At 52.2% G+C, this 9,550-nt stretch overlaps 1 non-coding gene across 1 annotated transcript; it reads left to right on the top strand.

The window, feature by feature from the left end:
- The first annotated feature begins 5,744 nt into the window (after window positions 1-5,744).
- TRNAE-UUC (transfer RNA glutamic acid (anticodon UUC)) lies at window positions 5,745-5,817 on the top strand. Its single transcript has one exon. It is a non-coding gene; the product is annotated as a tRNA-Glu (tRNA).
- Window positions 5,818-9,550: the final 3,733 nt, after the last annotated feature.

The following is a 9,550-nucleotide window of genomic DNA, read 5'->3' as shown; positions in this document are numbered from 1 at the left end:
GCCTGGGTTCAGCAGCTCAGCCATGTCAAGCCCTGTCTTCATAAGAACTTTGCCTCTTTTTCATGTGTTCTGCCTCAGTGTTACATCATGACTGCCACAACTCCCGGTGTCACATCCACCTGCAAGGCAGGAAAAAGGGAAATGGAGAGAAAATTAGAAATACCAGCCACCCATGGCTCTTTAATCAAGAAAACAAGTCTTCCCAGAACCCCCCAGCTGACTGCCAATTAAATCTCATTTACTAGAACTGTATTATTTGACCACACTTAGTTCAAGACAGGCTGGGAATTTAATTAGCTTTCCAGCTGCAATTAGTGCAGATCATAAGGGAAAGGAAGGTAAGAATGACCTTGCCGAGTCTGCCGCTATTTTCTTTATCCCATGAAAGGAAAATCTGTGACCATGTTCAGTGAATCAGGAGTGGGTAGTGAAGTTCACCAAATGTTTTCTCAGCAGCAGAACCCTCTCCCGCTCTTGGGGTCCATCTAAATAGAGGCCCACCTGTTGTGAAACAAGAGGCAAATATCGAGCCATGGGGACCACCTGGGAGCCCACATTTTCTTGAGACAGCAAAGCTGAGAACCATGCAGACCAGGATCCGAGGTTTCCAAAGAACTCCTTTCCAACTTTCAAACCCAGACACCCTTCTGCCAGAAACGGCCATCACTACCAGCCTCAGGCCGGTGAGGAAGCCAGAAGCAATCAGGTTGCTGAACCAAGCCCTTGGCAGCAAAGGCATCTCTGCTCATTTCCTCCTGGACTTGATAACCTGTTTCCATCTTCCGGGCTCTCAGAAGCACTGGGCAGGCCAACTGGAGAGTAGGCGACTCCCATGTGTGACTGCCCTAGTTTTCCTTCATGTCGTCTGAGCAGGCCAGGCTGATGCTATCTAGTTCCTGAGACCCTGCAGTGAACTCAGCCCTCAGATACCGCCTCTTGATAACAGTTTCACCTTTTCCATCTCTTTTAACAAATACCAACTCCTGGCCAAAGCCCAAACTCCTGGCTGAAGACCAACTGCTGGCTGACAGCTCCTTGCTCCTTCCCAGAAGCAAACCTGGTCTGAGATGGCCTGGAGGGTGGGGCAGGGAGAAGCAGGCCAGGTGCTCAGGACTCCCTGCCTGCCCCAGGCAGCTCAGTGCCTTCTCTGGGCCCTGGTTCCCCACAGCAAAAGGGGTATATTAGATGCTTCCTGGGGTCGCTGCTCTCTGCATGCCTTCTGCAGGCTCCCCTGGCTCACCCATCATGGCACCTGGACTCTGCCCCTGTGCCAGCCAGATTCTGTGACCAGCCACGGGCCGCCTTCAGCAAAAGGGTCCTTGCCATGGTCCCAGGCCTCAGCGGAAAGGCAGCTCGTTATTTCTGAGTCTGTGGAAAGTGCACTTGGAACACATTTGCATCAATGCAGGACACAATATCTCCCCCAGGAGGCCAGAAAAGAAGGAAAATTCAATTTGTCAAGACATCCAGCCCTTGCGTCCTGCTCTTCCTACCTGCTTTCTTGGCCCCTGAGAGGCAGCAAATCCTCCTGGGCCCAGACGAAGAGGAAGGGAAGCAGATGCTGTTTCAGAAGGCATTTTTCCTCAGTTCAGTGGCAGGTTTATACTTTCACAAATATGATTTTGCACCACCCTCCCGCCCATCACACAGAGCAACACTTTGACTTTCTAGGGCACTCTCCCCACCCCCACCGCTGGAGCCACCTGAGTCCCTCTCCCAGAAGGACACAAGGTCCCTGCCCACCTTCTGCTCCTGCTCTACAGCCTGTGAGGTGGTGTTCCCAGGCACGCCATTTGTCTGATGGAGAAAAAGGCTTGGGAAGTCCAGCCCCACAGCGGGTGTCTGACCGGGGCTGGTCTTGCAGCCCGGCACACTCGGCATCCCCTGGCTGCACCCTCAGCCCAGACCCATGCCCCCTGAGTCTCTGTCCTTCCCCTCACTGGCACCTTGGAGCTCACTCAAAACGTCTTGGGTTGGTCTCTCCTCCCCTCTGTGAAGCTTATCAGCCCTTTTCTTTTTTTTCCCCAGCTTCTCACAAACCACATGAGACAAGGCTATAGATGCAACATGAGATTAAAGGCTGAACCTCATCCATGTCAGGAAATTCCAAAGGCAGTTGCCCAGTTTATCTCCAGCCCTGCTGATACCCCCAGGGTAACTAGTCTGCCAGTGAGGCGGGGGGCCAGGGGCAGGCATGAACTGCAGGGGCACCCGGGTCCTCGGAATTTCCCGAGGACCAGATGCCCTGACTCCCCACCAGCTCCCAGGGCTGTTGCCCTCTCGCTGTCTTGGGCCTGGTTCCCACTCCCTCCCTTGATGCTGAGTACTGAGTGTGTCCCTCTGCACCTAGACTGTTCCCACCAGATCCAAATATGCTTACTTCCTCGTCCTTCAGACAGGCCTCTGTTGGACTCACTCTACACTGACCGTCCCAGTCGCTAAGTCAGTGCTCAGCCTCAACTCTCGGTAACCCAGCACTTTGGTCCCATGCTGTCCTTGGCTGGGCTACAAACTCCCTGCCTCACTCCCACCCCTTGGTCCTCTCCTCACCTACCCCCACACTCACTCCTGTCCTGTGGCCTTAAACACTGTACACGCTGCCTGACCCAACTGCCTGCTCAGCCCTCCGCCTCAAGGTCAGACAGGCATCTTGGGCCTGTGAACCCCAACCGCCAGGTTTCCCCAAACCTGCCCCCTACACCCCCCCTTAGATGTAGAAACTCTTCCCTCACACCCTACGTCTATTATTATGGTCACCTTTCATGTAAACTGGGGACCTGACACCTCTGGCCATCTCCCTGCTACCCTCCACCTTCCCTTAAACCTATCACCCACCTGGACCCTGTTGCAATGTGCATTTGCTCAAAGTCTTAAAAGCCCCCTTTGCCCAAGTTCAGGGTCAAAAAAAAAAAATGCTAGCGTGACATCCTTCCATTCATCTTTTTCCTGCCCCTGCCTCTTGCCCTTCTCACTCTATTCCAGCCACGCTTGTAACTGCCATCCAAAATCCAACTCTGCCCCTGGAATCCCAAGGCTCAGTCTCCCCCTTCTTCAAGTCTTCTCAAATAATTCCTTCCCTCATATCCTATTTTAAACTGCATCACCTCCCCGGCACTCTCTATTCCCCTTTGTGTGAGTTAGCTATTGCTGAGTAACAAGTTAGCCAAAGACGTAGAAGTTTAAAGACAGTATTTGCATGTTTATCTTACAGTTTCTATGGGTCAGGAATATGGGTGTGGTCTTGTTATTCCTCTGGGTCTCTCACAGCTTCAGGCAAGCTAGGTTGGGGTCCTTTCAGGGCTGGGTCTGCATAAGGCTGTCTTATGAGGCTGTGGGGAGTAATTGTCTCTTCCCAGGCTGCCCTCAGTCCCTGGCACATGGGCCCTCCTGTGCTGCTCAAAACATCACTGTGAGCAAGGGGAAAGGGAGGGCGTGCCAGTGAGACAGACTCACAGACGTTTGTTTTGTTTTTTAATTAAGTAATTTGGCTGTGCCAAATCTTTAGTTGCAGCATGTGGGATCTAGTTCCCCAATCGGGGATCGAACCTGAGCCCCTTGCATTGGGAGTGCAGAGTCTTGGCCACTGGACTGCCAGGGAAGTCCCCTCACAGGCATTTGTAACCTAGTCTTAGAAGTGCCAGCCCATCACTCTGCCTTTCCTAGTCATTAAAAGCAAGTCCCAGGTCCAGTTCAAACTTGGAGGGAGGGAACTGCACAAGAGTGTGAGACCCAGAGGTGTGAACACCTGAAGCCACTTCTGAAACTGGCATTCACACAGTTCCTGCTGGTTTGGCTTTCTCATATCCTTCCTTCCCATCTGACGTACTCTCCTGTTCATTATCTGTCTCCTCGAGTGCCCTGCAAGCTCTTTGAAGGCCAAGCTTTTCTGGATTGTTGAAGGCTGTGTCCACACTGTTGCAGCACATAGCCAGCACTGAATAGATCCTTATTGGGTTGGTGCTTCGGGAAGTTCCTGACAATGCAGAATAATAACAGCCCTCCACTCTCAGTGACCGTCCTTGATTTTTCCCAAAGTCAGCCAGTGACAGGCACTGAAGGCTGATTTCTGTAAGGGTGAAAGAGGCTGGGGTGTGGGAGCCCAGGGCTGGAGTGTGTTGACTACCATGGCCAAGGAGTGACAGTCCCTATGCCCTCCCTGAGACTCAGTCTCGCCCTTGTGAAATGACACTCAGTCGCAGAGCCTGATCTCAGTTTCAAGAGCTCTTTAAAGGAGTGAGGCTAATTCATTCTTTGCCATATGGATTTTCAAATATTTTAAAAATTCAAAAATCATAATTTGGTAAAAAATATTTTTGGGTGACAATTTAGGATTATCTACCAAAGCTTTAAATGCACACACTCCTTGATCCAGCAAGTGCAGAGGATGTAACAGTTGATTTTTCACTATATTCACACATAAATGCAAAGATAGGTGTATAAAGATGTGCAATGAAACTTTGTTTATTGTAGCAAAAGAATAAGAATGATAAATGTCCTCAAGTGAGGGGCCAGATAATTAAACCTGAGCATGTCCACCTGTGGAATAGCACACAGCTATTGGGAAGGCCCAGGAGCCCACAAGTCCTGATGTGGGTGCAACATCATCTCATTTACTGAGTTAATCAACAGCTATTTCTTGAGCATCTATTATGTTCCAAGTATTATTCTAGGCACTAGGGACACAAAAGAGCAAACTCCCTGTTCTTGGAAGCTTACATTCATGTAAACCCATACATGCACGTGCAAAGCACACCAACAAATATAACCATGCAAACATAACAGGATTCTAAAGAAAGCCCAGTGGAGCAGGGAGAGCATGGGAGACTGCTTCTTAGAGCATGGCCACTGAGGAACATCTGAGCCAACATCTGGGCAAAGTGAAGGAGAGGTCAAGGGCAAGCACCTCCCAGATAGAAGGGACAGCCAGTACAGAGTCCTCAGTACCAACAGGCTTCTATATTTAAAGAAGAGCAGTCCCGGGGTGGGCGGGCACTTCCCAAGTGGCTCAGTGGTAAAGACTCTGTCTGCCAATGCAGGAAACAAGGAAGACAAGGGCTCCATCCCTAAGAGGCGACGATCCCCTGTTGGAGGAAATGGCAACCATCTCAAGAATTCTGGCCTGGAGAATCTCCATGGACAAAGGAGCCTGGTGAGCTGCTGGAGAAGCCCAAGTGGAGTGAGAAGGAGGAGAAGAGGGAGGGGAGGAGGAGGCAGGGGGAGGCTGAGGTCAGGGAGGTGGGGTGAGCAGAGGTTGGTGGGTGAGCATCAGATGGGTGACAGCCACCCATCTGCACTGGCTGTGGACTACTTACCCTTCAGGATGCAGGCTCAGGGGCAGGTGAGCTGGTGCAGCTGCTGAGATTCCACCCGGGTGGGGTTGGGACCTCAGCTGCCTGCTCCACGCGATGGGCTGAGTTTTTCCCCAGCACCCCTCTGGGACTGTGGGAAGGGGATGAAACAATGGCGGGAGCCTGAGAAGGAGGCCACTGCGACAGCCTGGAGAGGATGGCAGCTTGGACCAACGCAGATGGATGAGATTTTGAGTATGTTCTGGAGACCCAGCAGAACATGCCGTTGGGTCAAATTCAAGGTATGAAAGAGAGAAGGGAATCACTTGTAACTCTTTGGTCTTTGTCCTGAGAAACTGAGTGAATATGAACCCTTTTACTAAGATGGGAGTAAGTGAAGGACAAGCAAGATTTGGGTATGGGAAAAGTGGAAATTAAGAGTTTGTTTTTGGGAATTCCCTGGTAGTCTAGTGGTTAAGACACCATACTTTCAATGCTGAGGTCACTGGTTCAATCCCAGTTTGGGGAACTAAGATCCTGCAAACCACATAACACAGCCACAAAAACAAAGTTTACTTTTGACGCATTAAACTTGAGATGCCCTCTGGGGGCCATGCAGAGAGTCCATGGAGGGCAGGCAGCTGAATGAGTGGACTTCAGTGGGGAGGAGAGGCTGGGAATAGATGGGGGATGCAGGAGAGTGTTGGGGGTGGGGTGGGCTGGGTTTCAAGCTGGGTCTGGATGCGGTCACTGAGGAGTCAATGTGGGCTGAACTGACGGCCCAGGTTGGGGATCTTTTGTGAACACATCCATGTTTAGTAATGGAGACAAGGAAGGCACACAGATGAAGAAGAGGAGGGGGTGTATCCAGGAAGCCAAGTGAGGAGAGGCCCGGGGGTGGGGGCGGAGGAGGGGGTGCGGGCATGCAGGCAGGTGGAGGAGCAGTCCAGTGCTGCCAGGAGCTGAGTGTACGTGGACAGCAGAGGGTCACTTCTGGCCCATTGGGTGGAGGTCCTTCAGCTTTCACACTTAGACAAAGCCAGAGTCAGGGCAGGGCAGGGTCCACAGGGGTTGCAGGGGGCTGCAGGGACCACAGGGGCCAGAAAAGGAGGTGGTTACAAAGATAACACCTGTCAAGAGAGCCGAGGGAATTCCCTGCAGTCCAGTGGTTCAAACTCCATGCTTCTACTGTAGGAGATACAGGTTCGATCCCTGGTTGGAGAACAAAGATCCTTCGAGCAATGAGGCCCCTCCTCCCCCCAGAAAAAGAGCCAAGGAATAAGGGATAGGCACAAGGTCTTGGAGTTTGGGTTTGAAGATGAGGAGCATTCCAGCATGTTCTGACAGGGAGTGATCCAGGAAGCCTGAGAAGTGGGTTCAAGCTGCAGCAAGATGATGCACAAGGTTCAGGAGCTGTGACTGAGTGGGTGGTGCAGATGGACTGGAAAAGGCTGAGTAGGTCCTTCCAAGAGATCTGGAGGCCCAGGGAGGTGGGTGTGAGGGCTGCGGAGGCACGGAAGACAGGGAGCGAGCAACCAGGGTGGCTGAGACCACTGTTGTGGGGAGAGGGTCCTGAACAGAGACAGTCTCCCTCACCTCCTCCAGCCAGGGGAGGACACGGGGGAGGCAGAAAACTGGGCCACCCAAGGTCGAGCTTTGCCGGGTGAATAGGAACACTTGGGGGGCAGTGTTGGGAAGAGGGAGAGAGATGTCCGTGGATTGTCCTTATCACACTCAGTTCCCAGAGCCCTCGCCCATACCCTGCTCTGTTTCACCCCGACCCTGGGGCAGGCACCACTTTGAACCCTTTCTGCACTAATGACAGGGGGTTTGCAGCTGAGGAAGGGCTCAGTAATTGGACAGAATCTCTGGGAGGGGCCATGGGGATTAGTGACAAGGAGAGAAATGCAGGAGTCAGACCAGGAGTGGAAGAGGCTCCAAGGAGCCCAGGACCCTCACTTTCCGAGGACTCAAGTGCTCTCTTTTCTTCCATTGACCTTGGAGATGGCTGCAGTCACCTCTGAGTCTCAGATCCAATAGTTCGATCCAGAATATGGACATTCGGAGGGAACTCCAACCAGGGGTAGGAACACACCCACCCCAGCCCTCTGGGGTCCTCATAGCAGCCCTGCCCAGCATCACAGCCACAGCCCACTCTGCCCCGTCTCAGAGACCCTGAGGTCCATGTCTTCCTTGACCTGTTCTGAGAATGAGCAGGAGGCCACGGGACCCTGTGTGTGTCCAGCACTGTGCTAGGCCTCATTGGGCAAGCAAGGGAAGGAGGAGAGGGTGTGCCCCCTGGCATCCAACACTCCTGAGGCTGAGCCCTTTGACGCCTGTCGCTGCCAGGTGAGTGTCACCTGTGAACAGGTGCACAGGCCTCAGGTGGTGGTGCACACTCACCCATACCAGGCAGTGGAAGACCAGGGCATGGGCCTGGGTCCTGGGTGCAGACAGCTGTCTTTGCAGCCTGGCCAGCTCCTCCCTTGTGTTGGGGTCCAGGGGAGCCCAGCTCAGGGTTGTTTTGCCTCACACAGGTGTCCCCTCCACCCTACGATTTGGCTGGGAGGAGCTGAGCACCCAGGGTCCCCCTCAGGTAGGTGGGAGGAGGCAGCCACGGCACGGGTCACCGGTCCCCCCCATGTGCCCTCGATCTAAGCATCTGCCCTGGCAGCATCACCTCATGCTGGCTATTATTCCTAATGGAATCACAGCTTGCCAGACAAAGCAACAACATTCATAAAACGCCCCAGGCATGACAAATCTTCCCTCTGAATGGGTCATTTGCTGAAGGAGATGCCACTGATGACTCATTCCATAGATCAGAGAGTCCTGGCATTACAGACAGCTGAAGCTGAGGAGTTTTGAGAGAGGATTATTGCTGGTCTTTGTGCCGATGGGCCCACGGGGCCAAAGGGGACACAGGTGTGGCCTGTTCAGTGTTAGCTCAGACTCACTTCAGGAGCAGTAGGGAGGCATTTTTGGACTCTGTCCCTGACTCCTGATGGTGAACCACGTTGGGAACCTGCCCCCTTGACCCAGACTCCCCAATGTGACCTCTGGACCAGGATGTCGCAGGCTGCAAATGACCACAGCAATATTTCTGTCCTACCAGCTCTTCCAGTATCCTGCCACCACCACCCCCATCCAGAGGTGGATTCTGTTTCCCCTCTCCTAGAAATTGGGCTGGACTTCGTGACTGCTATGATGAATAGAATGGACTTTGGAGGACTTTGGAGATGAGGATACAGAAGGTGACACGACTTTTACTGCCGTATTGTAAGGAAGCCCAGCTCCTACGGGGCTGTATGTCTGTGCCCTGGTGGACAGTTCCAGTGAAGGCAGAGGGTCTGGGCTAGCAACCAGCACCACACACAGTCATGTGAGGAAGTCCATGTGATTCTACATGACACAAGTCTTGTGATTCCAGTCCTGCTGTGAGCCACCCTAAGCTAAGTGGAGTGCAGCAGAGACAAGGACTGCCCGTGTTATAGACTCGTGAGCAAAAGAAACAACGGTGTTGTTTTAAGACAGTTGGGGATGGTTTGTTATTGAGTAATAGACGGTGAGAATGCTGCCCTTGATGATCTCTTGGACTTCCCTGAATTTCTCTGACCCAGGGACACAGCACCCGCTCTGTGGGTGACCGACTGAGAATTTGGCTGGACACAGAGCTCCTTGTCCTGGGGGAGCTCTAGTACATTTGGGTCAGTGAGAGCTACTCCAGAGGATCTGCCATATGTGGGAGGGGAAGTGTCTCATTCCTGGAAGTGGTTTCTATTTATATATTTTTAAGATTTTTTGATGTGGACCATTTAAAAAGTCTTTATTGAATTTGTTACAACATTGAAAGTGGAAGTGTTAATCACTCAGTTGTGCCCGACTCTTTGCGACCCCATGGTGTAGCCTGCCAGGCTCCTCTGTCCATGGAATTCTCCAGGCAAGAATACTGGGGTGGGTTGCCGTTTCCTTCTCCAGGGGATCTTCCCAACCCAGGGATCAAACCCAGGTCTCCTGCATCGCAGGCAAGTCCTTTACTGTCTGGAGCCACCAGGAAAGTTCATATTTACAACATTGCTTCTGTTTTATTTACTTATTTTGCTTCAAGGCATGTGGGAATCTTAACTCCCCGACCAGGAAGCGAACCCACACTCCTTACATTGGAAGGTGAATTTGTAACCACTGGACAACCAGGGAAGTCCCTGGGGGTTTCTGTTTAATGGGAAATGTCTTCTTGGTAGCAAAATGTTTGGTATTAGTTT

Source organism: Muntiacus reevesi, chromosome 2, assembly GCF_963930625.1.
Source record: "Muntiacus reevesi chromosome 2, mMunRee1.1, whole genome shotgun sequence".
In the NCBI taxonomy this organism is placed as follows: Eukaryota; Metazoa; Chordata; class Mammalia; order Artiodactyla; family Cervidae; genus Muntiacus; species Muntiacus reevesi.
The sequence above is the reverse complement of the archived record's forward strand: the minus strand, read 5'-3'. Positions and strand labels throughout refer to the sequence as shown.